This window comes from Oncorhynchus mykiss, chromosome 4 (genome assembly GCF_057628025.1).
Source record: "Oncorhynchus mykiss isolate SJ-2025 chromosome 4, ASM5762802v1, whole genome shotgun sequence".
Classification (NCBI taxonomy): Eukaryota; Metazoa; Chordata; class Actinopteri; order Salmoniformes; family Salmonidae; genus Oncorhynchus; species Oncorhynchus mykiss.
Window position 1 is genome coordinate 10,783,142 of NC_143025.1, and position 27,520 is coordinate 10,810,661.

Consider the following 27,520-nt stretch of genomic DNA (forward strand, 5'->3'; position numbering starts at 1 on the left):
CAAATTAGATGATATTTGGATGAAACCAGATCAAAGTAGGATGACCAAAAATCACTATTGATGAAGTTTGATCATAAAGTGAGTGGTCCCCTGTCCCATGTCAAACACGTGCATTCAGGGAGGGTTATTAATACAGCATCCTTATGTGTGCAGCAGGGAGTGGCAATTGAACATTTCATTTGTTGAAACATTTCTAGCCCGTCTATCTGTGGGTAACAGAGTTGACATGTTATGCTCAATCAACCCTCTCAATTGTCGATCACGAAACACAGAAAATGACCCAAAACGGTAGAACCAGCTCAACCACTATTTAACTATTAGATGTTCAATGTTTCTTTTGAAAAAAAAATATTTAAGAAGTTTCAACATATTAAAACGAGAATTCTGTTTATGTAACAGGGTTGACCTTAACATCTCCAGAAATGACTTTGTCAAAGCTACAAAATAACCAGGACTTTACACTTATGGTGAAAACAAAGTATTTTGGGGGTTAAGTGGGTTAACAGAGGGACATGTCAAAACGCTGAATTTTGGTACTTTAGTAAGTCTTTATTCATATTGAAAATCTGATTTATTGACTTCTCTATGTGGTCGATAGTAAAGGGCACTTAATTTAATATATTAGGCTTTTAAAATTACATATTGGTGCACAATTTCTCTTAAAATATCAAAGGGATGCAAAAACCACTCATTTCGTGGAACGCCCCATATACAGTATGAGAGTGACATTCATATTGACACCCAAATAAGTACCACTTTTTTTTACAGGCCACTCATTGTCGTCAGTTTTCACACCAAAAAAACCGAATTGGACTGTTTCTGCCTTGTAACTTGTAACTGGTAATTTCTGTGTTACATGTGACAGAGCTCTGACTATAAGTTCATTGCCACTGAGTCAGGAAATGGTTATGAGCCAGAGGGATAAGGCTTTAGTCTGACCCCAACTATTTGACCCACCTACACATTCTCGCAGTATTCAAGGAATGTTCATTCAAGCTATTTCCAATACCAGTTTTTAGAACCAGATGTCAATTATAGGCCTATTTTAGGATTCAGCACAAACTTAAACTCATTACTGCTCAGCAAAAGTCATTGTAAGGCCGGGATTTAATCTGATCGTGCTTTGTCTGCAATAGATTTTGTAAGGCAATGTTCACAAATTCGCAGAGACCACATAAACAATAAACGCTGCATATTTCGGCTCAATCGGAAATCACCTTTCAATGGTTCATTATCCAAATCCAGTGGGACTAAATCTGGGCTAAACCATAAATTGTTTGGGATACCCAACTGATGATTGGCTCTCGGTTGCAGAAGCATGCTGTGATGGTCTCATTTTTTATTCACTGCAATTAAAAACATTGGTTTTGATTGCCAATCTGTGCTCATGCATAGAACACTCATACACAGAACACTCATGCACAGAACACTCATGCACAGAACACTCTTGCACAGAACACTCTTGCACAGAACACTCATACACAGAACACTCATACACAGAACACTCATGCACAGAAAACTCATGCACAGAACACTCATACACAGAACACTCATGCACAGAACACTCATGCACAGAACACTCATGCATAGAACATTTTAATCATTTTGTGATCCATCCCATTCTTCTGAAGCAACCTCAGGTCTTAACAACCTGCCACATAGTTCATCTAATTAGTCAAAGACTAAATAATCCAGAAGTTAGTAATCTGAAGTCAAGCAATGTCTCAGAAATATATATTTTTATTTATATATATACATTTTATTAGAATTAGCCCTAGTCTTGACGTAATTTAAGATGTATTATGATTCAGAGTTAGTCAGACTTTTTCAGACAACACTCACTGCAACATGTCCAGAATTTAAAATAGGCAGTTCATTTTCTGTGGTTATGACAACGGCACGTTAAGTGCTCTATTACGTACTGTGGATGTATTTTAAACAGGCGATAAGAAGCGGTGAACGTGCCAAATGAGATGCATGGCCAGTCTACACAGTTTCCACTAAATAAAAGTGATTTGAAACCAAATTGCATGCACTTCGTTTCTAAAATGTGGAGATGAAAGAAATTTAGAAAGAAATGCTATTGCTTATTTCAATAGGCTGTATTGTGCATGACAAATTCAATTTACTCAATCAATCAATCAATCAATCAATCAATCAATCAATCAAATGTATTTATAAAGACCTTTGTACATAAGCAGTTGTCACAAAGTGCTCCACAGAAACCCATCCCAGAATTATTCTGTTGAACAAGGCAGCGTAAATTTAAGGCAAGCCAATGTGTTCACTAGTCATTTGCCCAAAGTTGTTGAAAATATTTTAGTTGCATTTTGGTGGGCATACAGTACCAGTCAAAAGTTTGGACACACCTACTCATTAAAGGGCTTTTCTTTATTTTAACTATTTTCTACATTATAGAACAAGAGTGAAGACATCAAAACTATGAAATAAGACATATGGAATCATGTAGTAACCAAAAAAGTGTTTAACAAATCTAAATATATTTAATAGTAGCCACCCTTTGACTCGATGACAGCTTTGCACACTTGGCATTCTCTCAACCAGCTTCATAAGGCAGTCACCTGAAATGCATTTCAATTTACAAATGTGCCTTGTTAAAAGTACATTTGTGGAATTTCTTTCCTTCATAATGTGTTTGAGCCAATCAGTTGTGTTGTGACAAGGTAGGGTGGAACTTTGAAAATTTCTTCAAGTGCAGTCGCAAAAACCATCAAGCGCTACAATGAAACTGGCTCTCATGTGGACCACCACAGGAAAGGAAGACCCAGAGTTACCTCTGCTGCAGAGGATAAGTTCATTAGAGTTACCAGCCTCAGATATTGCAGCCCAAATAAATGCTTCACACAGTTTAAGTAACAGACACATCTCAACTCTCAGCATCAACTGTTCAGAGGAGGCTGCATGAATCAGGCCTTCATGGTTGATTTTCTGCAAAGAAACCACTACTAAATGACACCAGTAAGAAGAAGAGACTTGCTTGGGCCAAGAAAAACAAGCAATGGACGTTAGACCGGTGGAAGTATGTCCTTTGGTCTGATGAGTCCAAATGTAAGATTTCTGGTTCCAACTGCTGTGTCTTTGTGAGACGCAGAGTAGGTGATTCCCATCGTGAAGCATGGAGGAGGTGGTGTGGGGGTGCTTTGCTGGTGACACTGTATGTGATTTATTAGAATTCAAGGTACACTTAACATAGCATGGTTACCACATCATTTTGAAGCGATACACCATCCCATCTGCTTTGCGCTTAGTGGGACTATCATTTGCTTTTCAACAGGATAATGACCCACCACACCTCCAGGCTGTGTAAGGGCTATTTGATTAAGAAGGAGAGCGATTGAGTGCTGCATCAGGTGACCTGGCCTCCACAATCACCCGACCTCAACCCAATTGAGATGGATTGGGATGAGTTGAACCGCAAAGTGAAGGAAAAGCAGCCAACACATACTCAGTATATGAGGGAACTCCTTCAATACTGTTGGAAAAGCACTCCAGGTGGAGCTGGTTGAGAGAATGCCAAATGTGCAAAGCTGTCATCAAGTCAAAGGGTGGCTACTTTGAAGAATCTAAAATCTAAAATACATTTTGATTGGTTGTCATGCCTATGTTTGCTAATCTTGCCAATGAAAAAAAATATTCAAGTAATTGCCAATATCAGTGGATTTTGTGATGAATGAGCTATCTGATTCAATGTATGATGGAGTTGAGTTTGTCTTTTTGCCCAAAATGTCATTTAAGATGCTCCAAAGCTTTTTACTATCATTCTTTAAATCTTTTTTCTTTGTTTCATAATATAGTTTCTTTTTCTTTTGATTCAGTTTAGTCACATGATTTCTCAATGTGCAGTATGTTTGCCAATCTGTTGTGCAGCCAGACTTATATCCCATTCTTTTACCTCATCCCTCTCAACCATACAATTTTTTAATTCCTCAACAATCCATGGGGACTTAATAGTTTTACAGTCATTTTCTTAATTGGTGCATGCTTATTAGTAACTGGAATAAGACATTTCATAAATATGTCAAGTGCAGCGTCTGGTTGCTCCTCATTACACACCACAGACCAGGAAATATTCTTTACATCATCAACATAGCAATCACAACACAACTTATTGTATGACCTCTTATACAGTATATTTGGCCCAGCCTTTGGAACTTTGGTTTCCCTAAATATGGCTACTATGTTGTGATCACTACATCCAATGGATTTGGATACTGCTTTAAAGCAAATGTCTGCAGCGTTGGTAAAGATGTGATCAATAAAATGGTTGATGATTTAACTCCTGTGCTATTTATAACTACCCTGATACAGTAGGTTGACTGATAACCTGAACCAGGTTGCAGGCACAAGTTACAGTTTAAAGCTATTTCTTGAGTGGGAAGTTTAAGTCCATATTTAAATCACCCAGAAAATATACCTCTCTGTCGATATCACATACATTATCAAGCATTTCACACGTTATCCAGATACTGACTGTTAGCACTTGGTGGTCTATAGCAGCTTCCCACAAGAATGGGCTTTAGGTGAGGCAGATGAACCTGTAACAATATTACTTCAATATTATTTAACATGAGAACAATTTTAAGATTTACAGGAATGTGGTTCTGAATATAAATGGCAACACCTCCACCATTGGCATTTCTATATTTTCTGTAGATGTTATAACCATGTATTTCTACCACTGTATCATCAAAGGTATTATCTAAGTGATTTTCAGAAATTATGAATGTCATCTGTTACAAGCAAATTATTGATGTCATGAACTTTGTTTCTTAAGCTACATATGTTAATGTGGGCTGTTTTTAGCACTGTTCTGAGATGTTTGATTATTTTCATTGGTTTACTGGGAAGCCTAGCAGAAGTAGACATGCTGATCTTAATTATGTTAGTGCAGGGTGAGATGCACACCGCCTCAGGGCTAACAGTATAACGCTGGTTCATAGGCACATAATTACAGCATACAATAAATGTAGAATCAGCAGAGGCATTCAGGGCAGTTAGAGCGACAGAAATTAGGTCACTTACATTGGATATTCCAACATCCCCGGGATAATGTACATTTGCTGAAGCATTACGACAACGGTAGGGATTAACTGCTCTGATCTGGTTTTGGGTCATTGATAAGTCATTGTGTCAACACAGTAAATAACTAATAAAATGATCGCTGAAAGTATAGTTTTCATTCATGTTCATTGAAGAACAAGGAACAGTCATCAAAGGTGGAAGAAAAATGAGCAAAGTCATTTCTAGCCACCAGATTCATGCTCTGAATGGGAATATCTTGAATCGTCATCATGGATAGAGAGATCTACCAATTTAGACATACATTTCTCAAGTAACGCACTATAGAAATGATCCCTGAAAGTATAGTCTTGGTGCATACGTTGTTGTGATCAAGGTGGAGCATCTTGAAAAGAGCATTTGCACCACTGGTTTGTGTTGTATTCTCAGCATCAACAGTTGTTGCAATCAAATTATGTTAATTATGGAGAATTGCTAGGTTTCTCAATTGAGAAAAATGGTCAGCGATGCTGGTTGCCAACAGGTAAAATATGACCTAATGTTGATGGACAGCCATCCATATTTCAAAGCTGGTTATTTGTGTTGAATTCTACCCCCTTTTAAACATTGTGTGTTTTAGCTATAGACGTATGGCTTGTACCATCAGATTCGTCTCTGTCTTCTGCATCCAGTGTTACCAAGAGTTAGTATGTGTGATTAACGGGGGCTGAGATAGAGCTGTGTTTGTGAGACAAAGACGGATTCCGAAGGTGCCCAGGCCCGGGTCTTTTTTTTACAGAAACATCTGTAGAGTCAGAAAGGTTTGAATTACAAACTACTAAAAGCTATCTATGAAAAGCTGAGACTCTATCGAACATGCACATGTAACATGTTTTGCTCTATGACGCTCACAAGCTACCAAAAAGTTGTTAGAAAGTACAAGGTTCTTCTACGTATGAAGGTCAAAGGTTGTCCTGAAAGGAAAATTTTAAAACTCCTCATTTTGAAGCAAAATATAAGGGCTGGACATGGAGATCAACGAAAGCCAGAAAACTGAAAAGATTATTGCTGGGGTCTCAGGACTGATTCAAAAGGTTTTATTTTACTAACGATAAGGATTTGGGAGACATTTCAGTAGCTTTTATTGTACATGGTTATCATCCACTCAGAACATATTCCCTTCATCCAAGTTCATTGAAGAACAAGGAACAGTCATCAAAGGTGGAAGAAAAATGAGCAATGTCATTTCTAACCACCAGATTCATGCTCTGAACGGGAATATCTTGAATCGTCATCATGGATAGCGAGATCTACCACTTTAGACACACATTTCTCAAGTAACGCACTATAGAAATGATCCCTGAAAGTATAGTCTTGGTGCATAAGTTGTTGTGATCAAGGTGGAGCATCTTGAAAAGAGCATTTGCACCAGCGGTTTGTGTTGCATTCTCAGCATCAACAGTTGTTGCAATCAAATTATGTTAATTATGGAGAATTGCTAGGTTTCTCAATTGAGAAAAATGGTCAGCGATGCTGGTTGCCAACAGGTAAAATATGACCTAATGTTGATGGACAGCCATCCATATTTCAAAGCCGGTTATTTGTGTTGAATTCTACCCCCTTTTAAACATTGTGTGTTTTAGCTATAGACGTATGGGTTGTACCATCAGATTTGTCTCTGTCTTCTGCATCCAGTGGTACCAAGAGTTAGTCTGTGTGATTAACGGGGTCTGAGATAGAGCTGTGTTTGTGAGACAAAGACGGATTCCGAAGGTGCCCAGGCCCGGGTCTTTTTTTTAAAGAAACATCTGTAGAGTCAGAAAGGTTTGAATTACAAATTACTAAAAGCTATCTATGAAAAGCTGAGACTCTATCGAACATGCACATGTAACATGTTTTGCTCTATGACGCTCACATGCTACCAAAAAGTTGTTAGAAAGTACAAGGTTCTTCTACGTATGAAGGTCAAAGGTTGTCCTGAAAGGAAAATTTTAAAACTCCTCATTTTGAAGCAAAATATAAGGGCTGGACATGGAGATCAACGAAAGCCAGAAAACTGAAAAGATTATTGCTGGGGTCTCAGGACTGATTCAAGAGGTTTTATTTTACTAACGATAAGGATTTGGGAGACATTTCAGTAGCTTTTATTGTACATGGTTATCATCCACTCAGAACATATTCCCTTCATCCACGTTCATTGAAGAACAAGGAACAGTCATCAAAGGTGGAAGAAAAATGAGCAAGGTCATTTCTAACCACCAGATTCATGCTCTGAACGGGAATATCTTGAATCGTCATCATGGATAGCGAGATCTACCACTTTAGACACACATTTCTCAAGTAACGCACTATAGAAATGATCCCTGAAAGTATAGTTTTGGTGCATAAGTTGTTGTGATCAAGGTGGAGCATCTTGAAAAGAGCATTTGCACCACCGGTTTGTGTTGCATTCTCAGCATCAACAGTTGTTGCAATCAAATTATGTTAATTATGGAGAATTGCTAGGTTTCTCAATTGAGAAAAATGATCAGCGATGCTGGTTGCCAACAGGTAAAATATGACCTAATGTTGATGGACAGCCATCCATATTTCAAAGCCGGTTATTTGTGTTGAATTCTACCCCCTTTTAAACATTGTGTGTTTTAGCTATAGACGTATGGGTTGTACCATCAGATTCGTCTCTGTCTTCTGCATCCAGTGTTACCAAGAGTTAGTCTGTGTGATTAACGGGGGCTGAGATAGAGCTGTGTTTGTGAGACAAAGACGGATTCCGAAGGTGCCCAGGCCCGGGTCTTTTTTTTACAGAAACATCTGTAGAGTCAGAAAGGTTTGAATTACAAACTACTAAAAGCTATCTATGAAAAGCTGAGACTCTATCGAACATGCACATGTAACATGTTTTGCTCTATGACGCTCACAAGCTACCAAAAAGTTGTTAGAAAGTACAAGGTTCTTCTACGTATGAAGGTCAAAGGTTGTCCTGAAAGGAAAATTTTAAAACTCCTCATTTTGAAGCAAAATATAAGGGCTGGACATGGAGATCAACGAAAGCCAGAAAACTGAAAAGATTATTGCTGGGGTCTCAGGACTGATTCAAGAGGTTTTATTTTACTAACGATAAGGATTTGGGAGACATTTCAGTAGCTTTTATTGTACATGGTTATCATCCACTCAGAACATATTCCCTTCATCCAAGTTCATTGAAGAACAAGGAACAGTCATCAAAGGTGGAAGAAAAATGAGCAATGTCATTTCTAACCACCAGATTCATGCTCTGAACGGGAATATCTTGAATCGTCATCATGGATAGCGAGATCTACCACTTTAGACACACATTTCTCAAGTAACGCACTATAGAAATGATCCCTGAAAGTATAGTCTTGGTGCATAAGTTGTTGTGATCAAGGTGGAGCATCTTGAAAAGAGCATTTGCACCAGCGGTTTGTGTTGCATTCTCAGCATCAACAGTTGTTGCAATCAAATTATGTTAATTATGGAGAATTGCTAGGTTTCTCAATTGAGAAAAATGGTCAGCGATGCTGGTTGCCAACAGGTAAAATATGACCTAATGTTGATGGACAGCCATCCATATTTCAAAGCCGGTTATTTGTGTTGAATTCTACCCCCTTTTAAACATTGTGTGTTTTAGCTATAGACGTATGGGTTGTACCATCAGATTCGTCTCTGTCTTCTGCATCCAGTGTTACCAAGAGTTAGTCTGTGTGATTAACGGGGGCTGAGATAGAGCTGTGTTTGTGAGACAAAGACGGATTCCGAAGGTGCCCAGGCCCGGGTCTTTTTTTTACAGAAACATCTGTAGAGTCAGAAAGGTTTGAATTACAAACTACTAAAAGCTATCTATGAAAAGCTGAGACTCTATCGAACATGCACATGTAACATGTTTTGCTCTATGACGCTCACAAGCTACCAAAAAGTTGTTAGAAAGTACAAGGTTCTTCTACGTATGAAGGTCAAAGGTTGTCCTGAAAGGAAAATTTTAAAACTCCTCATTTTGAAGCAAAATATAAGGGCTGGACATGGAGATCAACGAAAGCCAGAAAACTGAAAAGATTATTGCTGGGGTCTCAGGACTGATTCAAGAGGTTTTATTTTACTAACGATAAGGATTTGGGAGACATTTCAGTAGCTTTTATTGTACATGGTTATCATCCACTCAGAACATATTCCCTTCATCCAAGTTCATTGAAGAACAAGGAACAGTCATCAAAGGTGGAAGAAAAATGAGCAATGTCATTTCTAACCACCAGATTCATGCTCTGAACGGGAATATCTTGAATCGTCATCATGGATAGCGAGATCTACCACTTTAGACACACATTTCTCAAGTAACGCACTATAGAAATGATCCCTGAAAGTATAGTCTTGGTGCATAAGTTGTTGTGATCAAGGTGGAGCATCTTGAAAAGAGCATTTGCACCAGCGGTTTGTGTTGCATTCTCAGCATCAACAGTTGTTGCAATCAAATTATGTTAATTATGGAGAATTGCTAGGTTTCTCAATTGAGAAAAATGGTCAGCGATGCTGGTTGCCAACAGGTAAAATATGACCTAATGTTGATGGACAGCCATCCATATTTCAAAGCCGGTTATTTGTGTTGAATTCTACCCCCTTTTAAACATTGTGTGTTTTAGCTATAGACGTATGGGTTGTACCATCAGATTCGTCTCTGTCTTCTGCATCCAGTGGTACCAAGAGTTAGTCTGTGTGATTAACGGGGGCTGAGATAGAGCTGTGTTTGTGAGACAAAGACGGATTCCGAAGGTGCCCAGGCCCGGGTCTTTTTTTTACAGAAACATCTGTAGAGTCAGAAAGGTTTGAATTACAAACTACTAAAAGCTATCTATGAAAAGCTGAGACTCTATCGAACATGCACATGTAACATGTTTTGCTCTATGACGCTCACAAGCTACCAAAAAGTTGTTAGAAAGTACAAGGTTCTTCTACGTATGAAGGTCAAAGGTTGTCCTGAAAGGAAAATTTTAAAACTCCTCATTTTGAAGCAAAATATAAGGGCTGGACATGGAGATCAACGAAAGCCAGAAAACTGAAAAGATTATTGCTGGGGTCTCAGGACTGATTCAAGAGGTTTTATTTTACTAACGATAAGGATTTGGGAGACATTTCAGTAGCTTTTATTGTACATGGTTATCATCCACTCAGAACATATTCCCTTCATCCAAGTTCATTGAAGAACAAGGAACAGTCATCAAAGGTGGAAGAAAAATGAGCAATGTCATTTCTAACCACCAGATTCATGCTCTGAACGGGAATATCTTGAATCGTCATCATGGATAGCGAGATCTACCACTTTAGACACACATTTCTCAAGTAACGCACTATAGAAATGATCCCTGAAAGTATAGTCTTGGTGCATAAGTTGTTGTGATCAAGGTGGAGCATCTTGAAAAGAGCATTTGCACCAGCGGTTTGTGTTGCATTCTCAGCATCAACAGTTGTTGCAATCAAATTATGTTAATTATGGAGAATTGCTAGGTTTCTCAATTGAGAAAAATGGTCAGCGATGCTGGTTGCCAACAGGTAAAATATGACCTAATGTTGATGGACAGCCATCCATATTTCAAAGCCGGTTATTTGTGTTGAATTCTACCCCCTTTTAAACATTGTGTGTTTTAGCTATAGACGTATGGGTTGTACCATCAGATTCGTCTCTGTCTTCTGCATCCAGTGTTACCAAGAGTTAGTCTGTGTGATTAACGGGGGCTGAGATAGAGCTGTGTTTGTGAGACAAAGACGGATTCCGAAGGTGCCCAGGCCCGGGTCTTTTTTTTACAGAAACATCTGTAGAGTCAGAAAGGTTTGAATTACAAACTACTAAAAGCTATCTATGAAAAGCTGAGACTCTATCGAACATGCACATGTAACATGTTTTGCTCTATGACGCTCACAAGCTACCAAAAAGTTGTTAGAAAGTACAAGGTTCTTCTACGTATGAAGGTCAAAGGTTGTCCTGAAAGGAAAATTTTAAAACTCCTCATTTTGAAGCAAAATATAAGGGCTGGACATGGAGATCAACGAAAGCCAGAAAACTGAAAAGATTATTGCTGGGGTCTCAGGACTGATTCAAGAGGTTTTATTTTACTAACGATAAGGATTTGGGAGACATTTCAGTAGCTTTTATTGTACATGGTTATCATCCACTCAGAACATATTCCCTTCATCCAAGTTCATTGAAGAACAAGGAACAGTCATCAAAGGTGGAAGAAAAATGAGCAATGTCATTTCTAACCACCAGATTCATGCTCTGAACGGGAATATCTTGAATCGTCATCATGGATAGCGAGATCTACCACTTTAGACACACATTTCTCAAGTAACGCACTATAGAAATGATCCCTGAAAGTATAGTCTTGGTGCATAAGTTGTTGTGATCAAGGTGGAGCATCTTGAAAAGAGCATTTGCACCAGCGGTTTGTGTTGCATTCTCAGCATCAACAGTTGTTGCAATCAAATTATGTTAATTATGGAGAATTGCTAGGTTTCTCAATTGAGAAAAATGGTCAGCGATGCTGGTTGCCAACAGGTAAAATATGACCTAATGTTGATGGACAGCCATCCATATTTCAAAGCCGGTTATTTGTGTTGAATTCTACCCCCTTTTAAACATTGTGTGTTTTAGCTATAGACGTATGGGTTGTACCATCAGATTCGTCTCTGTCTTCTGCATCCAGTGGTACCAAGAGTTAGTCTGTGTGATTAACGGGGGCTGAGATAGAGCTGTGTTTGTGAGACAAAGACGGATTCCGAAGGTGCCCAGGCCCGGGTCTTTTTTTTACAGAAACATCTGTAGAGTCAGAAAGGTTTGAATTACAAACTACTAAAAGCTATCTATGAAAAGCTGAGACTCTATCGAACATGCACATGTAACATGTTTTGCTCTATGACGCTCACAAGCTACCAAAAAGTTGTTAGAAAGTACAAGGTTCTTCTACGTATGAAGGTCAAAGGTTGTCCTGAAAGGAAAATTTTAAAACTCCTCATTTTGAAGCAAAATATAAGGGCTGGACATGGAGATCAACGAAAGCCAGAAAACTGAAAAGATTATTGCTGGGGTCTCAGGACTGATTCAAGAGGTTTTATTTTACTAACGATAAGGATTTGGGAGACATTTCAGTAGCTTTTATTGTACATGGTTATCATCCACTCAGAACATATTCCCTTCATCCAAGTTCATTGAAGAACAAGGAACAGTCATCAAAGGTGGAAGAAAAATGAGCAATGTCATTTCTAACCACCAGATTCATGCTCTGAACGGGAATATCTTGAATCGTCATCATGGATAGCGAGATCTACCACTTTAGACACACATTTCTCAAGTAACGCACTATAGAAATGATCCCTGAAAGTATAGTCTTGGTGCATAAGTTGTTGTGATCAAGGTGGAGCATCTTGAAAAGAGCATTTGCACCAGCGGTTTGTGTTGCATTCTCAGCATCAACAGTTGTTGCAATCAAATTATGTTAATTATGGAGAATTGCTAGGTTTCTCAATTGAGAAAAATGGTCAGCGATGCTGGTTGCCAACAGGTAAAATATGACCTAATGTTGATGGACAGCCATCCATATTTCAAAGCCGGTTATTTGTTTTGAATTCTACCCCCTTTTAAACATTGTGTGTTTTAGCTATAGACGTATGGGTTGTACCATCAGATTCGTCTCTGTCTTCTGCATCCAGTGGTACCAAGAGTTAGTCTGTGTGATTAACGGGGGCTGAGATAGAGCTGTGTTTGTGAGACAAAGACGGATTCCGAAGGTGCCCAGGCCCGGGTCTTTTTTTTACAGAAACATCTGTAGAGTCAGAAAGGTTTGAATTACAAATTACTAAAAGCTATCTATGAAAAGCTGAGACTCTATCGAACATGCACATGTAACATGTTTTGCTCTATGACGCTCACAAGCTACCAAAAAGTTGTTAGAAAGTACAAGGTTCTTCTACGTATGAAGGTCAAAGGTTGTCCTGAAAGGAAAATTTTAAAACTCCTCATTTTGAAGCAAAATATAAGGGCTGGACATGGAGATCAACGAAAGCCAGAAAACTGAAAAGATTATTGCTGGGGTCTCAGGACTGATTCAAGAGGTTTTATTTTACTAACGATAAGGATTTGGGAGACATTTCAGTAGCTTTTATTGTACATGGTTATCATCCACTCAGAACATATTCCCTTCATCCAAGTTCATTGAAGAACAAGGAACAGTCATCAAAGGTGGAAGAAAAATGAGCAATGTCATTTCTAACCACCAGATTCATGCTCTGAACGGGAATATCTTGAATCGTCATCATGGATAGCGAGATCTACCACTTTAGACACACATTTCTCAAGTAACGCACTATAGAAATGATCCCTGAAAGTATAGTCTTGGTGCATAAGTTGTTGTGATCAAGGTGGAGCATCTTGAAAAGAGCATTTGCACCAGCGGTTTGTGTTGCATTCTCAGCATCAACAGTTGTTGCAATCAAATTATGTTAATTATGGAGAATTGCTAGGTTTCTCAATTGAGAAAAATGGTCAGCGATGCTGGTTGCCAACAGGTAAAATATGACCTAATGTTGATGGACAGCCATCCATATTTCAAAGCCGGTTATTTGTGTTGAATTCTACCCCCTTTTAAACATTGTGTGTTTTAGCTATAGACGTATGGGTTGTACCATCAGATTTGTCTCTGTCTTCTGCATCCAGTGGTACCAAGAGTTAGTCTGTGTGATTAACGGGGTCTGAGATAGAGCTGTGTTTGTGAGACAAAGACGGATTCCGAAGGTGCCCAGGCCCGGGTCTTTTTTTTAAAGAAACATCTGTAGAGTCAGAAAGGTTTGAATTACAAATTACTAAAAGCTATCTATGAAAAGCTGAGACTCTATCGAACATGCACATGTAACATGTTTTGCTCTATGACGCTCACATGCTACCAAAAAGTTGTTAGAAAGTACAAGGTTCTTCTACGTATGAAGGTCAAAGGTTGTCCTGAAAGGAAAATTTTAAAACTCCTCATTTTGAAGCAAAATATAAGGGCTGGACATGGAGATCAACGAAAGCCAGAAAACTGAAAAGATTATTGCTGGGGTCTCAGGACTGATTCAAGAGGTTTTATTTTACTAACGATAAGGATTTGGGAGACATTTCAGTAGCTTTTATTGTACATGGTTATCATCCACTCAGAACATATTCCCTTCATCCACGTTCATTGAAGAACAAGGAACAGTCATCAAAGGTGGAAGAAAAATGAGCAAGGTCATTTCTAACCACCAGATTCATGCTCTGAACGGGAATATCTTGAATCGTCATCATGGATAGCGAGATCTACCACTTTAGACACACATTTCTCAAGTAACGCACTATAGAAATGATCCCTGAAAGTATAGTTTTGGTGCATAAGTTGTTGTGATCAAGGTGGAGCATCTTGAAAAGAGCATTTGCACCACCGGTTTGTGTTGCATTCTCAGCATCAACAGTTGTTGCAATCAAATTATGTTAATTATGGAGAATTGCTAGGTTTCTCAATTGAGAAAAATGATCAGCGATGCTGGTTGCCAACAGGTAAAATATGACCTAATGTTGATGGACAGCCATCCATATTTCAAAGCCGGTTATTTGTGTTGAATTCTACCCCCTTTTAAACATTGTGTGTTTTAGCTATAGACGTATGGGTTGTACCATCAGATTCGTCTCTGTCTTCTGCATCCAGTGTTACCAAGAGTTAGTCTGTGTGATTAACGGGGGCTGAGATAGAGCTGTGTTTGTGAGACAAAGACGGATTCCGAAGGTGCCCAGGCCCGGGTCTTTTTTTTACAGAAACATCTGTAGAGTCAGAAAGGTTTGAATTACAAACTACTAAAAGCTATCTATGAAAAGCTGAGACTCTATCGAACATGCACATGTAACATGTTTTGCTCTATGACGCTCACAAGCTACCAAAAAGTTGTTAGAAAGTACAAGGTTCTTCTACGTATGAAGGTCAAAGGTTGTCCTGAAAGGAAAATTTTAAAACTCCTCATTTTGAAGCAAAATATAAGGGCTGGACATGGAGATCAACGAAAGCCAGAAAACTGAAAAGATTATTGCTGGGGTCTCAGGACTGATTCAAGAGGTTTTATTTTACTAACGATAAGGATTTGGGAGACATTTCAGTAGCTTTTATTGTACATGGTTATCATCCACTCAGAACATATTCCCTTCATCCAAGTTCATTGAAGAACAAGGAACAGTCATCAAAGGTGGAAGAAAAATGAGCAATGTCATTTCTAACCACCAGATTCATGCTCTGAACGGGAATATCTTGAATCGTCATCATGGATAGCGAGATCTACCACTTTAGACACACATTTCTCAAGTAACGCACTATAGAAATGATCCCTGAAAGTATAGTTTTGGTGCATAAGTTGTTGTGATCAAGGTGGAGCATCTTGAAAAGAGCATTTGCACCACCGGTTTGTGTTGCATTCTCAGCATCAACAGTTGTTGCAATCAAATTATGTTAATTATGGAGAATTGCTAGGTTTCTCAATTGAGAAAAATGGTCAGCGATGCTGGTTGCCAACAGGTAAAATATGACCTAATGTTGATGGACAGCCATCCATATTTCAAAGCCGGTTATTTGTGTTGAATTCTACCCCCTTTTAAACATTGTGTGTTTTAGCTATAGACGTATGGGTTGTACCATCAGATTCGTCTCTGTCTTCTGCATCCAGTGTTACCAAGAGTTAGTCTGTGTGATTAACGGGGGCTGAGATAGAGCTGTGTTTGTGAGACAAAGACGGATTCCGAAGGTGCCCAGGCCCGGGTCTTTTTTTTACAGAAACATCTGTAGAGTCAGAAAGGTTTGAATTACAAACTACTAAAAGCTATCTATGAAAAGCTGAGACTCTATCGAACATGCACATGTAACATGTTTTGCTCTATGACGCTCACAAGCTACCAAAAAGTTGTTAGAAAGTACAAGGTTCTTCTACGTATGAAGGTCAAAGGTTGTCCTGAAAGGAAAATTTTAAAACTCCTCATTTTGAAGCAAAATATAAGGGCTGGACATGGAGATCAACGAAAGCCAGAAAACTGAAAAGATTATTGCTGGGGTCTCAGGACTGATTCAAGAGGTTTTATTTTACTAACGATAAGGATTTGGGAGACATTTCAGTAGCTTTTATTGTACATGGTTATCATCCACTCAGAACATATTCCCTTCATCCAAGTTCATTGAAGAACAAGGAACAGTCATCAAAGGTGGAAGAAAAATGAGCAATGTCATTTCTAACCACCAGATTCATGCTCTGAACGGGAATATCTTGAATCGTCATCATGGATAGCGAGATCTACCACTTTAGACACACATTTCTCAAGTAACGCACTATAGAAATGATCCCTGAAAGTATAGTTTTGGTGCATAAGTTGTTGTGATCAAGGTGGAGCATCTTGAAAAGAGCATTTGCACCACCGGTTTGTGTTGCATTCTCAGCATCAACAGTTGTTGCAATCAAATTATGTTAATTATGGAGAATTGCTAGGTTTCTCAATTGAGAAAAATGGTCAGCGATGCTGGTTGCCAACAGGTAAAATATGACCTAATGTTGATGGACAGCCATCCATATTTCAAAGCCGGTTATTTGTGTTGAATTCTACCCCCTTTTAAACATTGTGTGTTTTAGCTATAGACGTATGGGTTGTACCATCAGATTCGTCTCTGTCTTCTGCATCCAGTGTTACCAAGAGTTAGTCTGTGTGATTAACGGGGGCTGAGATAGAGCTGTGTTTGTGAGACAAAGACGGATTCCGAAGGTGCCCAGGCCCGGGTCTTTTTTTTACAGAAACATCTGTAGAGTCAGAAAGGTTTGAATTACAAACTACTAAAAGCTATCTATGAAAAGCTGAGACTCTATCGAACATGCACATGTAACATGTTTTGCTCTATGACGCTCACAAGCTACCAAAAAGTTGTTAGAAAGTACAAGGTTCTTCTACGTATGAAGGTCAAAGGTTGTCCTGAAAGGAAAATTTTAAAACTCCTCATTTTGAAGCAAAATATAAGGGCTGGACATGGAGATCAACGAAAGCCAGAAAACTGAAAAGATTATTGCTGGGGTCTCAGGACTGATTCAAGAGGTTTTATTTTACTAACGATAAGGATTTGGGAGACATTTCAGTAGCTTTTATTGTACATGGTTATCATCCACTCAGAACATATTCCCTTCATCCAAGTTCATTGAAGAACAAGGAACAGTCATCAAAGGTGGAAGAAAAATGAGCAATGTCATTTCTAACCACCAGATTCATGCTCTGAACGGGAATATCTTGAATCGTCATCATGGATAGCGAGATCTACCACTTTAGACACACATTTCTCAAGTAACGCACTATAGAAATGATCCCTGAAAGTATAGTCTTGGTGCATAAGTTGTTGTGATCAAGGTGGAGCATCTTGAAAAGAGCATTTGCACCACCGGTTTGTGTTGCATTCTCAGCATCAACAGTTGTTGCAATCAAATTATGTTAATTATGGAGAATTGCTAGGTTTCTCAATTGAGAAAAATGGTCAGCGATGCTGGTTGCCAACAGGTAAAATATGACCTAATGTTGATGGACAGCCATCCATATTTCAAAGCCGGTTATTTGTGTTGAATTCTACCCCCTTTTAAACATTGTGTGTTTTAGCTATAGACGTATGGGTTGTACCATCAGATTCGTCTCTGTCTTCTGCATCCAGTGTTACCAAGAGTTAGTCTGTGTGATTAACGGGGGCTGAGATAGAGCTGTGTTTGTGAGACAAAGACGGATTCCGAAGGTGCCCAGGCCCGGGTCTTTTTTTTAAAGAAACATCTGTAGAGTCAGAAAGGTTTGAATTACAAACTACTAAAAGCTATCTATGAAAAGCTGAGACTCTATCGAACATGCACATGTAACATGTTTTGCTCTATGACGCTCACAAGCTACCAAAAAGTTGTTAGAAAGTACAAGGTTCTTCTACGTATGAAGGTCAAAGGTTGTCCTGAAAGGAAAATTTTAAAACTCCTCATTTTGAAGCAAAATATAAGGGCTGGACATGGAGATCAACGAAAGCCAGAAAACTGAAAAGATTATTGCTGGGGTCTCAGGACTGATTCAAGAGGTTTTATTTTACTAACGATAAGGATTTGGGAGACATTTCAGTAGCTTTTATTGTACATGGTTATCATCCACTCAGAACATATTCCCTTCATCCAAGTTCATTGAAGAACAAGGAACAGTCATCAAAGGTGGAAGAAAAATGAGCAATGTCATTTCTAACCACCAGATTCATGCTCTGAACGGGAATATCTTGAATCGTCATCATGGATAGCGAGATCTACCACTTTAGACACACATTTCTCAAGTAACGCACTATAGAAATGATCCCTGAAAGTATAGTCTTGGTGCATAAGTTGTTGTGATCAAGGTGGAGCATCTTGAAAAGAGCATTTGCACCAGCGGTTTGTGTTGCATTCTCAGCATCAACAGTTGTTGCAATCAAATTATGTTAATTATGGAGAATTGCTAGGTTTCTCAATTGAGAAAAATGGTCAGCGATGCTGGTTGCCAACAGGTAAAATATGACCTAATGTTGATGGACAGCCATCCATATTTCAAAGCCGGTTATTTGTGTTGAATTCTACCCCCTTTTAAACATTGTGTGTTTTAGCTATAGACGTATGGGTTGTACCATCAGATTCGTCTCTGTCTTCTGCATCCAGTGGTACCAAGAGTTAGTCTGTGTGATTAACGGGGGCTGAGATAGAGCTGTGTTTGTGAGACAAAGACGGATTCCGAAGGTGCCCAGGCCCGGGTCTTTTTTTTACAGAAACATCTGTAGAGTCAGAAAGGTTTGAATTACAAACTACTAAAAGCTATCTATGAAAAGCTGAGACTCTATCGAACATGCACATGTAACATGTTTTGCTCTATGACGCTCACAAGCTACCAAAAAGTTGTTAGAAAGTACAAGGTTCTTCTACGTATGAAGGTCAAAGGTTGTCCTGAAAGGAAAATTTTAAAACTCCTCATTTTGAAGCAAAATATAAGGGCTGGACATGGAGATCAACGAAAGCCAGAAAACTGAAAAGATTATTGCTGGGGTCTCAGGACTGATTCAAGAGGTTTTATTTTACTAACGATAAGGATTTGGGAGACATTTCAGTAGCTTTTATTGTACATGGTTATCATCCACTCAGAACATATTCCCTTCATCCAAGTTCATTGAAGAACAAGGAACAGTCATCAAAGGTGGAAGAAAAATGAGCAATGTCATTTCTAACCACCAGATTCATGCTCTGAACGGGAATATCTTGAATCGTCATCATGGATAGCGAGATCTACCACTTTAGACACACATTTCTCAAGTAACGCACTATAGAAATGATCCCTGAAAGTATAGTCTTGGTGCATAAGTTGTTGTGATCAAGGTGGAGCATCTTGAAAAGAGCATTTGCACCAGCGGTTTGTGTTGCATTCTCAGCATCAACAGTTGTTGCAATCAAATTATGTTAATTATGGAGAATTGCTAGGTTTCTCAATTGAGAAAAATGGTCAGCGATGCTGGTTGCCAACAGGTAAAATATGACCTAATGTTGATGGACAGCCATCCATATTTCAAAGCCGGTTATTTGTGTTGAATTCTACCCCCTTTTAAACATTGTGTGTTTTAGCTATAGACGTATGGGTTGTACCATCAGATTCGTCTCTGTCTTCTGCATCCAGTGGTACCAAGAGTTAGTCTGTGTGATTAACGGGGGCTGAGATAGAGCTGTGTTTGTGAGACAAAGACGGATTCCGAAGGTGCCCAGGCCCGGGTCTTTTTTTTAAAGAAACATCTGTAGAGTCAGAAAGGTTTGAATTACAAATTACTAAAAGCTATCTATGAAAAGCTGAGACTCTATCGAACATGCACATGTAACATGTTTTGCTCTATGACGCTCACATGCTACCAAAAAGTTGTTAGAAAGTACAAGGTTCTTCTACGTATGAAGGTCAAAGGTTGTCCTGAAAGGAACATTTTAAAACTCCTCATTTTGAAGCAAAATATAAGGGCTGGACATGGAGATCAACGAAAGCCAGAAAACTGAAAAGATTATTGCTGGGGTCTCAGGACTGATTCAAGAGGTTTTATTTTACTAACGATAAGGATTTGGGAGACATTTCAGTAGCTTTTATTGTACATGGTTATCATCCACTCAGAACATATTCCCTTCATCCACGTTCATTGAAGAACAAGGAACAGTCATCAAAGGTGGAAGAAAAATGAGCAATGTCATTTCTAACCACCAGATTCATGCTCTGAACGGGAATATCTTGAATCGTCATCATGGATAGCGAGATCTACCACTTTAGACACACATTTCTCAAGTAACGCACTATAGAAATGATCCCTGAAAGTATAGTCTTGGTGCATAAGTTGTTGTGATCAAGGTGGAGCATCTTGAAAAGAGCATTTGCACCAGCGGTTTGTGTTGCATTCTCAGCATCAACAGTTGTTGCAATCAAATTATGTTAATTATGGAGAATTGCTAGGTTTCTCAATTGAGAAAAATGGTCAGCGATGCTGGTTGCCAACAGGTAAAATATGACCTAATGTTGATGGACAGCCATCCATATTTCAAAGCCGGTTATTTGTGTTGAATTCTACCCCCTTTTAAACATTGTGTGTTTTAGCTATAGACGTATGGGTTGTACCATCAGATTTGTCTCTGTCTTCTGCATCCAGTGGTACCAAGAGTTAGTCTGTGTGATTAACGGGGTCTGAGATAGAGCTGTGTTTGTGAGACAAAGACGGATTCCGAAGGTGCCCAGGCCCGGGTCTTTTTTTTAAAGAAACATCTGTAGAGTCAGAAAGGTTTGAATTACAAATTACTAAAAGCTATCTATGAAAAGCTGAGACTCTATCGAACATGCACATGTAACATGTTTTGCTCTATGACGCTCACATGCTACCAAAAAGTTGTTAGAAAGTACAAGGTTCTTCTACGTATGAAGGTCAAAGGTTGTCCTGAAAGGAAAATTTTAAAACTCCTCATTTTGAAGCAAAATATAAGGGCTGGACATGGAGATCAACGAAAGCCAGAAAACTGAAAAGATTATTGCTGGGGTCTCAGGACTGATTCAAGAGGTTTTATTTTACTAACGATAAGGATTTGGGAGACATTTCAGTAGCTTTTATTGTACATGGTTATCATCCACTCAGAACATATTCCCTTCATCCACGTTCATTGAAGAACAAGGAACAGTCATCAAAGGTGGAAGAAAAATGAGCAAGGTCATTTCTAACCACCAGATTCATGCTCTGAACGGGAATATCTTGAATCGTCATCATGGATAGCGAGATCTACCACTTTAGACACACATTTCTCAAGTAACGCACTATAGAAATGATCCCTGAAAGTATAGTTTTGGTGCATAAGTTGTTGTGATCAAGGTGGAGCATCTTGAAAAGAGCATTTGCACCACCGGTTTGTGTTGCATTCTCAGCATCAACAGTTGTTGCAATCAAATTATGTTAATTATGGAGAATTGCTAGGTTTCTCAATTGAGAAAAATGATCAGCGATGCTGGTTGCCAACAGGTAAAATATGACCTAATGTTGATGGACAGCCATCCATATTTCAAAGCCGGTTATTTGTGTTGAATTCTACCCCCTTTTAAACATTGTGTGTTTTAGCTATAGACGTATGGGTTGTACCATCAGATTCGTCTCTGTCTTCTGCATCCAGTGTTACCAAGAGTTAGTCTGTGTGATTAACGGGGGCTGAGATAGAGCTGTGTTTGTGAGACAAAGACGGATTCCGAAGGTGCCCAGGCCCGGGTCTTTTTTTTACAGAAACATCTGTAGAGTCAGAAAGGTTTGAATTACAAACTACTAAAAGCTATCTATGAAAAGCTGAGACTCTATCGAACATGCACATGTAACATGTTTTGCTCTATGACGCTCACAAGCTACCAAAAAGTTGTTAGAAAGTACAAGGTTCTTCTACGTATGAAGGTCAAAGGTTGTCCTGAAAGGAAAATTTTAAAACTCCTCATTTTGAAGCAAAACATAAGGGCTGGACATGGAGATCAACGAAAGCCAGAAAACTGAAAAGATTATTGCTGGGGTCTCAGGACTGATTCAAGAGGTTTTATTTTACTAACGATAAGGATTTGGGAGACATTTCAGTAGCTTTTATTGTACATGGTTATCATCCACTCAGAACATATTCCCTTCATCCAAGTTCATTGAAGAACAAGGAACAGTCATCAAAGGTGGAAGAAAAATGAGCAATGTCATTTCTAACCACCAGATTCATGCTCTGAACGGGAATATCTTGAATCGTCATCATGGATAGCGAGATCTACCACTTTAGACACACATTTCTCAAGTAACGCACTATAGAAATGATCCCTGAAAGTATAGTTTTGGTGCATAAGTTGTTGTGATCAAGGTGGAGCATCTTGAAAAGAGCATTTGCACCACCGGTTTGTGTTGCATTCTCAGCATCAACAGTTGTTGCAATCAAATTATGTTAATTATGGAGAATTGCTAGGTTTCTCAATTGAGAAAAATGGTCAGCGATGCTGGTTGCCAACAGGTAAAATATGACCTAATGTTGATGGACAGCCATCCATATTTCAAAGCCGGTTATTTGTGTTGAATTCTACCCCCTTTTAAACATTGTGTGTTTTAGCTATAGACGTATGGGTTGTACCATCAGATTCGTCTCTGTCTTCTGCATCCAGTGTTACCAAGAGTTAGTCTGTGTGATTAACGGGGGCTGAGATAGAGCTGTGTTTGTGAGACAAAGACGGATTCCGAAGGTGCCCAGGCCCGGGTCTTTTTTTTACAGAAACATCTGTAGAGTCAGAAAGGTTTGAATTACAAACTACTAAAAGCTATCTATGAAAAGCTGAGACTCTATCGAACATGCACATGTAACATGTTTTGCTCTATGACGCTCACAAGCTACCAAAAAGTTGTTAGAAAGTACAAGGTTCTTCTACGTATGAAGGTCAAAGGTTGTCCTGAAAGGAAAATTTTAAAACTCCTCATTTTGAAGCAAAATATAAGGGCTGGACATGGAGATCAACGAAAGCCAGAAAACTGAAAAGATTATTGCTGGGGTCTCAGGACTGATTCAAGAGGTTTTATTTTACTAACGATAAGGATTTGGGAGACATTTCAGTAGCTTTTATTGTACATGGTTATCATCCACTCAGAACATATTCCCTTCATCCAAGTTCATTGAAGAACAAGGAACAGTCATCAAAGGTGGAAGAAAAATGAGCAATGTCATTTCTAACCACCAGATTCATGCTCTGAACGGGAATATCTTGAATCGTCATCATGGATAGCGAGATCTACCACTTTAGACACACATTTCTCAAGTAACGCACTATAGAAATGATCCCTGAAAGTATAGTTTTGGTGCATAAGTTGTTGTGATCAAGGTGGAGCATCTTGAAAAGAGCATTTGCACCACCGGTTTGTGTTGCATTCTCAGCATCAACAGTTGTTGCAATCAAATTATGTTAATTATGGAGAATTGCTAGGTTTCTCAATTGAGAAAAATGGTCAGCGATGCTGGTTGCCAACAGGTAAAATATGACCTAATGTTGATGGACAGCCATCCATATTTCAAAGCCGGTTATTTGTGTTGAATTCTACCCCCTTTTAAACATTGTGTGTTTTAGCTATAGACGTATGGGTTGTACCATCAGATTCGTCTCTGTCTTCTGCATCCAGTGTTACCAAGAGTTAGTCTGTGTGATTAACGGGGGCTGAGATAGAGCTGTGTTTGTGAGACAAAGACGGATTCCGAAGGTGCCCAGGCCCGGGTCTTTTTTTTACAGAAACATCTGTAGAGTCAGAAAGGTTTGAATTACAAACTACTAAAAGCTATCTATGAAAAGCTGAGACTCTATCGAACATGCACATGTAACATGTTTTGCTCTATGACGCTCACAAGCTACCAAAAAGTTGTTAGAAAGTACAAGGTTCTTCTACGTATGAAGGTCAAAGGTTGTCCTGAAAGGAAAATTTTAAAACTCCTCATTTTGAAGCAAAATATAAGGGCTGGACATGGAGATCAACGAAAGCCAGAAAACTGAAAAGATTATTGCTGGGGTCTCAGGACTGATTCAAGAGGTTTTATTTTACTAACGATAAGGATTTGGGAGACATTTCAGTAGCTTTTATTGTACATGGTTATCATCCACTCAGAACATATTCCCTTCATCCAAGTTCATTGAAGAACAAGGAACAGTCATCAAAGGTGGAAGAAAAATGAGCAATGTCATTTCTAACCACCAGATTCATGCTCTGAACGGGAATATCTTGAATCGTCATCATGGATAGCGAGATCTACCACTTTAGACACACATTTCTCAAGTAACGCACTATAGAAATGATCCCTGAAAGTATAGTCTTGGTGCATAAGTTGTTGTGATCAAGGTGGAGCATCTTGAAAAGAGCATTTGCACCACCGGTTTGTGTTGCATTCTCAGCATCAACAGTTGTTGCAATCAAATTATGTTAATTATGGAGAATTGCTAGGTTTCTCAATTGAGAAAAATGGTCAGCGATGCTGGTTGCCAACAGGTAAAATATGACCTAATGTTGATGGACAGCCATCCATATTTCAAAGCCGGTTATTTGTGTTGAATTCTACCCCCTTTTAAACATTGTGTGTTTTAGCTATAGACGTATGGGTTGTACCATCAGATTCGTCTCTGTCTTCTGCATCCAGTGTTACCAAGAGTTAGTCTGTGTGATTAACGGGGGCTGAGATAGAGCTGTGTTTGTGAGACAAAGACGGATTCCGAAGGTGCCCAGGCCCGGGTCTTTTTTTTAAAGAAACATCTGTAGAGTCAGAAAGGTTTGAATTACAAACTACTAAAAGCTATCTATGAAAAGCTGAGACTCTATCGAACATGCACATGTAACATGTTTTGCTCTATGACGCTCACAAGCTACCAAAAAGTTGTTAGAAAGTACAAGGTTCTTCTACGTATGAAGGTCAAAGGTTGTCCTGAAAGGAAAATTTTAAAACTCCTCATTTTGAAGCAAAATATAAGGGCTGGACATGGAGATCAACGAAAGCCAGAAAACTGAAAAGATTATTGCTGGGGTCTCAGGACTGATTCAAGAGGTTTTATTTTACTAACGATAAGGATTTGGGAGACATTTCAGTAGCTTTTATTGTACATGGTTATCATCCACTCAGAACATATTCCCTTCATCCAAGTTCATTGAAGAACAAGGAACAGTCATCAAAGGTGGAAGAAAAATGAGCAATGTCATTTCTAACCACCAGATTCATGCTCTGAACGGGAATATCTTGAATCGTCATCATGGATAGCGAGATCTACCACTTTAGACACACATTTCTCAAGTAACGCACTATAGAAATGATCCCTGAAAGTATAGTCTTGGTGCATAAGTTGTTGTGATCAAGGTGGAGCATCTTGAAAAGAGCATTTGCACCAGCGGTTTGTGTTGCATTCTCAGCATCAACAGTTGTTGCAATCAAATTATGTTAATTATGGAGAATTGCTAGGTTTCTCAATTGAGAAAAATGGTCAGCGATGCTGGTTGCCAACAGGTAAAATATGACCTAATGTTGATGGACAGCCATCCATATTTCAAAGCCGGTTATTTGTGTTGAATTCTACCCCCTTTTAAACATTGTGTGTTTTAGCTATAGACGTATGGGTTGTACCATCAGATTCGTCTCTGTCTTCTGCATCCAGTGGTACCAAGAGTTAGTCTGTGTGATTAACGGGGGCTGAGATAGAGCTGTGTTTGTGAGACAAAGACGGATTCCGAAGGTGCCCAGGCCCGGGTCTTTTTTTTACAGAAACATCTGTAGAGTCAGAAAGGTTTGAATTACAAACTACTAAAAGCTATCTATGAAAAGCTGAGACTCTATCGAACATGCACATGTAACATGTTTTGCTCTATGACGCTCACAAGCTACCAAAAAGTTGTTAGAAAGTACAAGGTTCTTCTACGTATGAAGGTCAAAGGTTGTCCTGAAAGGAAAATTTTAAAACTCCTCATTTTGAAGCAAAATATAAGGGCTGGACATGGAGATCAACGAAAGCCAGAAAACTGAAAAGATTATTGCTGGGGTCTCAGGACTGATTCAAGAGGTTTTATTTTACTAACGATAAGGATTTGGGAGACATTTCAGTAGCTTTTATTGTACATGGTTATCATCCACTCAGAACATATTCCCTTCATCCAAGTTCATTGAAGAACAAGGAACAGTCATCAAAGGTGGAAGAAAAATGAGCAATGTCATTTCTAACCACCAGATTCATGCTCTGAACGGGAATATCTTGAATCGTCATCATGGATAGCGAGATCTACCACTTTAGACACACATTTCTCAAGTAACGCACTACAGAAATGATCCCTGAAAGTATAGTCTTGGTGCATAAGTTGTTGTGATCAAGGTGGAGCATCTTGAAAAGAGCATTTGCACCAGCGGTTTGTGTTGCATTCTCAGCATCAACAGTTGTTGCAATCAAATTATGTTAATTATGGAGAATTGCTAGGTTTCTCAATTGAGAAAAATGGTCAGCGATGCTGGTTGCCAACAGGTAAAATATGACCTAATGTTGATGGACAGCCATCCATATTTCAAAGCCGGTTATTTGTGTTGAATTCTACCCCCTTTTAAACATTGTGTGTTTTAGCTATAGACGTATGGGTTGTACCATCAGATTCGTCTCTGTCTTCTGCATCCAGTGGTACCAAGAGTTAGTCTGTGTGATTAACGGGGGCTGAGATAGAGCTGTGTTTGTGAGACAAAGACGGATTCCGAAGGTGCCCAGGCCCGGGTCTTTTTTTTAAAGAAACATCTGTAGAGTCAGAAAGGTTTGAATTACAAATTACTAAAAGCTATCTATGAAAAGCCGAGACTCTATCGAACATGCACATGTAACATGTTTTGCTCTATGACGCTCACAAGCTACCAAAAAGTTGTTAGAAAGTACAAGGTTCTTCTACGTATGAAGGTCAAAGGTTGTCCTGAAAGGAAAATTTTAAAACTCCTCATTTTGAAGCAAAATATAAGGGCTGGACATGGAGATCAACGAAAGCCAGAAAACTGAAAAGATTATTGCTGGGGTCTCAGGACTGATTCAAGAGGTTTTATTTTACTAACGATAAGGATTTGGGAGACATTTCAGTAGCTTTTATTGTACATGGTTATCATCCACTCAGAACATATTCCCTTCATCCAAGTTCATTGAAGAACAAGGAACAGTCATCAAAGGTGGAAGAAAAATGAGCAATGTCATTTCTAACCACCAGATTCATGCTCTGAACGGGAATATCTTGAATCGTCATCATGGATAGCGAGATCTACCACTTTAGACACACATTTCTCAAGTAACGCACTATAGAAATGATCCCTGAAAGTATAGTCTTGGTGCATAAGTTGTTGTGATCAAGGTGGAGCATCTTGAAAAGAGCATTTGCACCAGCGGTTT

The 27,520-nt window shown here is 38.9% G+C and overlaps 23 non-coding genes across 23 annotated transcripts; all 23 read right to left on the minus strand.

Annotated features, from left to right (window-relative positions):
• Positions 1 to 5,179: 5,179 nt before the first annotated feature.
• Positions 5,180 to 5,392, minus strand: LOC118945876 (small nucleolar RNA U3). Its single transcript, XR_005041033.2, has one exon. It is a non-coding gene; the product is annotated as a small nucleolar RNA U3 (small nucleolar RNA).
• Positions 5,393 to 6,179: 787 nt separating this feature from the next.
• On the minus strand, positions 6,180 to 6,395 carry LOC118945936 (small nucleolar RNA U3). Its single transcript, XR_005041089.1, has one exon. It is a non-coding gene; the product is annotated as a small nucleolar RNA U3 (small nucleolar RNA).
• A 787-nt stretch (positions 6,396 to 7,182) lies between these two features.
• LOC118945838 (small nucleolar RNA U3) lies at positions 7,183 to 7,398 on the minus strand. Its single transcript, XR_005040996.1, has one exon. It is a non-coding gene; the product is annotated as a small nucleolar RNA U3 (small nucleolar RNA).
• Positions 7,399 to 8,185: 787 nt separating this feature from the next.
• LOC118945937 (small nucleolar RNA U3) lies at positions 8,186 to 8,401 on the minus strand. Its single transcript, XR_005041090.1, has one exon. It is a non-coding gene; the product is annotated as a small nucleolar RNA U3 (small nucleolar RNA).
• A 787-nt stretch (positions 8,402 to 9,188) lies between these two features.
• LOC118945938 (small nucleolar RNA U3) lies at positions 9,189 to 9,404 on the minus strand. Its single transcript, XR_005041091.1, has one exon. It is a non-coding gene; the product is annotated as a small nucleolar RNA U3 (small nucleolar RNA).
• A 787-nt stretch (positions 9,405 to 10,191) lies between these two features.
• On the minus strand, positions 10,192 to 10,407 carry LOC118945939 (small nucleolar RNA U3). Its single transcript, XR_005041092.1, has one exon. It is a non-coding gene; the product is annotated as a small nucleolar RNA U3 (small nucleolar RNA).
• Positions 10,408 to 11,194: 787 nt separating this feature from the next.
• On the minus strand, positions 11,195 to 11,410 carry LOC118945940 (small nucleolar RNA U3). The gene has a single exon (XR_005041093.1). It is a non-coding gene; the product is annotated as a small nucleolar RNA U3 (small nucleolar RNA).
• Positions 11,411 to 12,197: 787 nt separating this feature from the next.
• LOC118945941 (small nucleolar RNA U3) lies at positions 12,198 to 12,413 on the minus strand. The gene has a single exon (XR_005041094.1). It is a non-coding gene; the product is annotated as a small nucleolar RNA U3 (small nucleolar RNA).
• A 787-nt stretch (positions 12,414 to 13,200) lies between these two features.
• LOC118945942 (small nucleolar RNA U3) lies at positions 13,201 to 13,416 on the minus strand. The gene has a single exon (XR_005041095.1). It is a non-coding gene; the product is annotated as a small nucleolar RNA U3 (small nucleolar RNA).
• Positions 13,417 to 14,203: 787 nt separating this feature from the next.
• LOC118945839 (small nucleolar RNA U3) lies at positions 14,204 to 14,419 on the minus strand. The gene has a single exon (XR_005040997.1). It is a non-coding gene; the product is annotated as a small nucleolar RNA U3 (small nucleolar RNA).
• Positions 14,420 to 15,206: 787 nt separating this feature from the next.
• Positions 15,207 to 15,422, minus strand: LOC118945842 (small nucleolar RNA U3). The gene has a single exon (XR_005041000.1). It is a non-coding gene; the product is annotated as a small nucleolar RNA U3 (small nucleolar RNA).
• A 787-nt stretch (positions 15,423 to 16,209) lies between these two features.
• Positions 16,210 to 16,425, minus strand: LOC118945843 (small nucleolar RNA U3). Its single transcript, XR_005041001.1, has one exon. It is a non-coding gene; the product is annotated as a small nucleolar RNA U3 (small nucleolar RNA).
• Positions 16,426 to 17,212: 787 nt separating this feature from the next.
• LOC118945944 (small nucleolar RNA U3) lies at positions 17,213 to 17,428 on the minus strand. Its single transcript, XR_005041097.1, has one exon. It is a non-coding gene; the product is annotated as a small nucleolar RNA U3 (small nucleolar RNA).
• Positions 17,429 to 18,215: 787 nt separating this feature from the next.
• Positions 18,216 to 18,431, minus strand: LOC118945945 (small nucleolar RNA U3). The gene has a single exon (XR_005041098.1). It is a non-coding gene; the product is annotated as a small nucleolar RNA U3 (small nucleolar RNA).
• Positions 18,432 to 19,218: 787 nt separating this feature from the next.
• On the minus strand, positions 19,219 to 19,434 carry LOC118945946 (small nucleolar RNA U3). The gene has a single exon (XR_005041099.1). It is a non-coding gene; the product is annotated as a small nucleolar RNA U3 (small nucleolar RNA).
• Positions 19,435 to 20,221: 787 nt separating this feature from the next.
• Positions 20,222 to 20,437, minus strand: LOC118945914 (small nucleolar RNA U3). The gene has a single exon (XR_005041067.1). It is a non-coding gene; the product is annotated as a small nucleolar RNA U3 (small nucleolar RNA).
• Positions 20,438 to 21,224: 787 nt separating this feature from the next.
• Positions 21,225 to 21,440, minus strand: LOC118945840 (small nucleolar RNA U3). Its single transcript, XR_005040998.1, has one exon. It is a non-coding gene; the product is annotated as a small nucleolar RNA U3 (small nucleolar RNA).
• A 787-nt stretch (positions 21,441 to 22,227) lies between these two features.
• LOC118945844 (small nucleolar RNA U3) lies at positions 22,228 to 22,443 on the minus strand. Its single transcript, XR_005041002.1, has one exon. It is a non-coding gene; the product is annotated as a small nucleolar RNA U3 (small nucleolar RNA).
• Positions 22,444 to 23,230: 787 nt separating this feature from the next.
• LOC118945845 (small nucleolar RNA U3) lies at positions 23,231 to 23,446 on the minus strand. Its single transcript, XR_005041003.1, has one exon. It is a non-coding gene; the product is annotated as a small nucleolar RNA U3 (small nucleolar RNA).
• A 787-nt stretch (positions 23,447 to 24,233) lies between these two features.
• On the minus strand, positions 24,234 to 24,449 carry LOC118945947 (small nucleolar RNA U3). Its single transcript, XR_005041100.1, has one exon. It is a non-coding gene; the product is annotated as a small nucleolar RNA U3 (small nucleolar RNA).
• A 787-nt stretch (positions 24,450 to 25,236) lies between these two features.
• On the minus strand, positions 25,237 to 25,452 carry LOC118945948 (small nucleolar RNA U3). The gene has a single exon (XR_005041101.1). It is a non-coding gene; the product is annotated as a small nucleolar RNA U3 (small nucleolar RNA).
• Positions 25,453 to 26,239: 787 nt separating this feature from the next.
• LOC118945925 (small nucleolar RNA U3) lies at positions 26,240 to 26,455 on the minus strand. The gene has a single exon (XR_005041078.1). It is a non-coding gene; the product is annotated as a small nucleolar RNA U3 (small nucleolar RNA).
• Positions 26,456 to 27,242: 787 nt separating this feature from the next.
• LOC118945949 (small nucleolar RNA U3) lies at positions 27,243 to 27,458 on the minus strand. Its single transcript, XR_005041102.1, has one exon. It is a non-coding gene; the product is annotated as a small nucleolar RNA U3 (small nucleolar RNA).
• Between the last annotated feature and the right edge of the window lie 62 nt (positions 27,459 to 27,520).